The following is a 6,000-nucleotide window of genomic DNA, read 5'->3' as shown; positions in this document are numbered from 1 at the left end:
GCACATCACGTTACAATGGCATATTAAAATATTATCTTCATATATTCCCCTTTTATCTATATATATATATATATATATATATATATATATATATATATATATATATAGTATACTATATATATATATATATATGCACCCGTGTGTGTGTATGTGTGCATGTGAATATTTATGTTTGAATGCCTCGGCTAAAAAGAAGTTAAGTGAACTCTTAGCTTGCGGATGAATTAAGTAACTGTTAACTGATCTCTGCTGCTTTTTTATGGCTTTGTATTTCAGACATAATTTTTTGGAATTATCACCCCCACGTTTCCTCTTTCCTGATAACACTATAAACAGAGAGAGAGAGAGAGAGAGAGAGAGAGAGAGAGAGAGAGAGAGAGAGAGAGTAGGAGTAATCCTCGATAATCCCAATACTCTTTCCATACAATTCTCTTCGTTAACCAACACATTCCAGATTAGCCTCTGGATGACGGTTTCCTATATAAATGAAAGGGAAGATAAGTAAACGCTCCACAGGGGATAGATAGTTTATTGATGTTATTCCAATAGTGAATAGAAACTATCACTCTCAAGAAAACAATTTGATTGGGTGCTAGATTTCTTCCTTTGTAATGGGGCGACCTTTTGTCTCTGCTAAGGTCATGGTACCGCGATTATTCCATCATTTCAATAAACCGCTTCTGACCAATGGGCTCGTCATCTAAGTAACAATAACAGACCTGATCACACAGAGGTTGTTGCAACCTGTTCAATGCCGTTCGCTTTGAGGTGCTTTTAATCCATACTGTCAAACCCAATTTGTTAGAATAGTTTTTGTTTGCGGTATTAGAAATTATGCTTAAAGGAACGTCTCTTTTTTTTATAGAAAGTATAGTTTTCCTTTTCTTTAATAGAGGCGAAACTAAAATAGATTAAAGGGAACTATATTCCCTGAAAAGGAAAGAATACGTAAATACGTTTCAGAGGAAGAAAATGACTATCTTCCTTCAGTCGGAGTTGGTCAGCATACTCAGAATGATTAACTAAAACAAACAAGTACGTAGAAGTTGATACAATGACATACACCTACGGTTAGTAAAAAATAATGGGGCCTCCTAATTTGGTTTGTTGACTGTTCACAAAAAGTAATTATACATATAAGGATATGCGTGATTCTCTCAGCAACTGACAAGAAGTAAACAGTTGGGTAGAAATTTCGTTGTATTAGAATATTTTGTTTAGGAAGTCAAGCAACAATTGATTCTTCCGTTTTTTCGTCTACGAATCGAGAAGTTGATCATCCTGTTCCAATAACAAATCAGAATCTACCTGCACTTCTTAATCCATATTCATGGGGTAGTAATTCAATCGAGTTGTTGTCTGGCTGAGGAACAATACAACGTCGCGATGGAGCAAAACTTTGATCTTCCAACAGATTCATAAAGGAGCTGAAATTGCCTGGCGTTTGACGAGGCAAAACAATTTGGCAAAAGAAGCGCGACTTCGTGATTGAAACGGATTCATTCAAGCTAAGTTTGTATTGTAATTGCCAACAACAGCACAAAGCAAGACGTCCTGACTTCTTGTAAACATACACGTGAGAACAAGGTCTGGCGTTTGAAGAAGGCCTCACTGGATATAGACTAAATTTCTACGATTATCAATAAGTACATATCTAAGTACACTTCCGTTGATCTTTTCAGATTCTTCAGATTTTGGGTACATTCTTGTGTCAGTATGACCTATCTTAGAAAGAAAGTATTTTTTTTTTTTTTTATAAACGAAAATCAAAAATCATTTACATGAACAAATGTTCAATGGAATGCGTACGCTCTCTGAGAAGACACCAGAGGGAAAGAGAAGTTACACCAGATAATAAGGAGAAGAAAACGATCGTGAAACAGAGAAAGAGAGTGAAGAGTACGGAAACACTTGATTCGATTTGTCGCTCAGAATCCCCCGCGATCCGACTCTCTTGGTCGGATCGTGACAAGGAAAAGGAAAAGCCGTAAAGGGATTCGCCGAGAATAGACTGAAAAGGGATCATGGCTAATCAGTAATTAGGTTTTCTTGATAATCTCACACTAGACCTCCCAACTCTGCTCCTTCGTTCCTCTGGAACCCACAGGTCTTTCCGAATCTTACCCGAAAGAAATATATTTAGCCGTAAAATAACTCTAAATAATACATTGGCCCATATCAACTGATCTATCGGATGTCTTTTGAAGAATTCGTAAGGAAAATTATCAAGAAAGGATTTCACTCTGGCAAAATTATTGTATATTTTTATTTTCAAGTATATTCTCATTCATTTTCCTCTCTTTTTTTTCTGTCATTTTCCTCTTCTAGAAAAAAAAAATTATTATATTGACTACACGGTACATTAGCGTCTCTTTCTCGTTGTTGCCAAGATTATTCTCAATGTCCTTTATCATTATTATCATTTCACATTGTGCTTAAAGATTTCATCTATAAAAGTAAATGCGGTGATAAGCATATTTTTAAATTAATATATTTCGTTTGACCATATACCAAAGAGGTGAACAAAACCATAAATTAGAATGACTCATATGGTTGTGAAGTTGCCAAATGTTTTATACACGCGCGCGCACACACACACACATACACACACTAACACACACATGTAAAAGAGAGAGAGAGAGAGAGAGAGAGAGAGAGAGAGAGAGAGAGAGTTTAGCTTTATTTTTAGGTGCTGTATTTTTTGCACACATATAATAATCTACTGATGTTCATGGACGGTATTCATGCCACATATAATCTAACACCAATTATTTGTATGCCCTCTCCAACAAAATAAAGAATTTCATATTTGTATTCCTGTATCAAATTCACCTTTATTTCAGAAAACTTTGTTTTTTTTTTACCAAGCCCTTCCATCATCATAAATCTTTTAAATCGCGTGGGAGTTGAGTTCAATTAAAAAAATTCCTACACTAGCGCAGCTTCACTTCGTCACAATTTTTCGTTGTCGAAATATTTTCCGATATGGCGAACGTTATACAGCTGATATTTTGGCGAAATTGAGATTTACGTAGAAACTTCTTTGACCTGAAAAAAGGAAAATAACATGTTTCTCTTTATAGTGTTTCATTATTCCTTTTTTTCACATAAAAGACGGACAGGATAAATGAAACTTTTCATCTATCACAGGTATACGATACTCCTACACAGTTATGAAAAATCACATTTTGAATACGAAGTTTTATGTGAGCAATTAGTTTATAGTATGTGTGTGTGTGCGCATGTGTGTCTGTGTGTGTGTGTACTGAAATCTGAAGTATCCTTTTTCACTCAAGTCTAAGACGAGTAGTAGAAATAATAAATATGTACACCGAAGTTGTTTGACTATCAAATAGAGAGAGAGAGAGAGAGAGAGAGAGAGAGAGAGAGAGAGAGAGAGCCAGAAGCTCATTATGACTCCTTGTTTTTTTCAAAATCTGTTTTCAGTGGCCTTTTGAGATATTTTGAGAGTTAACAGTTTTATCAATAATTTGAAAAATGTTTCATCATGCTACATAACTCAACTTATTAACACGAGAAATGTCTCATACAAAAAAAAAAAAAAAAAAAAAAAAAAACATTCACAGTGGAAGATTTCAATGGTTAGGTTATTTCACTACTGTTATTTGCAACAAAAATATTTTACTACTATTATTGTAAATGATATATATGTCGAAATGCTCACAAATAAAATTAAGATGATTTTAGGATATAGTCAGAGGACCTAATCTATTTTGCTGTGAAAATCGTCTTATATCGCTTCATCAAAATAAAAAGAAATGGTTACGAAGTATAGATTTTTAGATCTGAAATACAGGCAGTTTTGTTTCAACTGCAGTAAATGAGGATTTCGTGAAAAAAAAAGTAAGGTTAAAGTAGTATTCATATCAGGACTGGCATCCTAGAATAGTAATCGAGATAACAGTATTCAAAACAATATATTAATAAGTGTCGCTATTGCCTCCATTCCTGCAAAAAAAATAAATAAATAAATAATAATAATAAATAAATAAAAGTTTGCCAGAACAAGAAAAGATGGAAATCACGAAACAAACTCATTAAAATCATTGTATAGACAATCAACCAAATGGGGGATGAGTCGTAAATTAGCATAAATAGACTGACAACGTCAGGAACAAAGATGATCTTTGAAGTAACACCATACCCTTTCTAGATTTATATCAGATGAGCATTCATTGCACAGCTATGTTCTTAAAATACTTATTTTTTCCATTCTTTTTGGTCAAAGAGTTGCAACTTTCGTCATATGATAACATCATGGAAGAAATGTTTCAAAGAAAGACGTGACAAATTTCGCAGAATATGATAAGAATAAAAAAAAATAAAAAAAAAATGGGGGAAAAATATTTAAGCATCTAATTAATGAGACCAGAGTTATATATATTGTCATTATTTTTTTGAATAATATCGCAACCATAACTCAATAAGAGGACACAGTTGAAAAAAAAAATCCTAAACCACTTGCATTTATAAAGAAAGTCTAAATCGATCAGTTTATGTGGTATATATTTTGCCATGGAGTCTTTAGATATCACCATGTTAAATTAGATTCACACTTATTCACTATTGCCAAACTTAAGCAAAAAGTACACGACCCAGATATAGGAATATAATTTTTTTTTTTTTTTTTTTTTTTAAATAACAGAAGTAAAGGATTTTACTTCGTCTTCTGATAGTTTAAACGCCTGATCTTTGTGAATGTTTTAAGTAATCCTTCGTTCAAAACACTCTTTATATGATTATATATATATATATATATCTATATATATATATATATATATAGGATATATAATATATATATGTATGTATATATATATGATATTTATATATATTATATATATCCATATATATATATATATATATATATATTTATTTATATATATCTATATATATATAATATATATATATATAATATATATATATATATTATATATATACATGTATAATATATCTATTATATATATAGAATATCTATATATTATATCTATATATATATATCTATATAATATCTTATACATGTATATATATATTCTCTCTATAATATCTATATACTATATAACATATAATATTATATATATAAATATATCAATATATAGTACTATATATAATATTTATATTATATTAATATATATAGCTATATAATATATATATTATATTATATGTATTATATATATATTATATATATCTATATCTCTATATATATCTATATCTCTATTTATTTTATCTATATCTTATATAATAATATATATATATATCTATCTATCTCTATATCTCTCTATCATATCTATCTACTCTATATATATATCTCTATATCTATATATATATTATATATATATTGTATCATATATATACTCATATATAATATATCTATATATATATATATAATATATATATATATATTATATATGATGTATGTGTGTGCGTGTGTGTTTATGTGTGTTTGAAGGACTGCTCAAATACCTTGCTTCATATCACCATAAAAAGTTTATTAATTATAAATATAATAGTTAAAACCATCCCTTCTTTAACCTATATCCTTCGATTCCCAAAAATTCTAAACAGCGATTATGTTTGCACAGAAAAATAAAGTGAAAGAGGATAACATCCCCACTCCCCCTCCCCGTCACCAAGAAAAAAATAATGCTTCCCAACTTTGCTGTTTCCACAGTCCTTAATTTCCACGGGAAAACGCTCGGGAAGAGTTGGAGGAATTCCAAAGGTTTGTCACTGGTATTTGCCCCTGCATCTTTTCCACAGGGAATCTCCAGATTTTAGAATGAGGTTCATTCTTCCCAGTTTTCAGCTATTGGTGTTGAATCTGTCTTGATATGGTGAGAAAGAAAATGTTTGGAAAAGTATATATATATATATATATATATATATATATTATAATATATAATATATACTATATATATATATATAAGAGGGAGCGATAGTTAGGTTACCGTGTTGTGAAAACACCTGTGCAGGAGAGAATAC

Source organism: Macrobrachium nipponense, chromosome 27, assembly GCF_015104395.2.
Source record: "Macrobrachium nipponense isolate FS-2020 chromosome 27, ASM1510439v2, whole genome shotgun sequence".
In the NCBI taxonomy this organism is placed as follows: domain Eukaryota; kingdom Metazoa; phylum Arthropoda; class Malacostraca; order Decapoda; family Palaemonidae; genus Macrobrachium; species Macrobrachium nipponense.
This window is presented reverse-complemented; position numbering follows the sequence as displayed.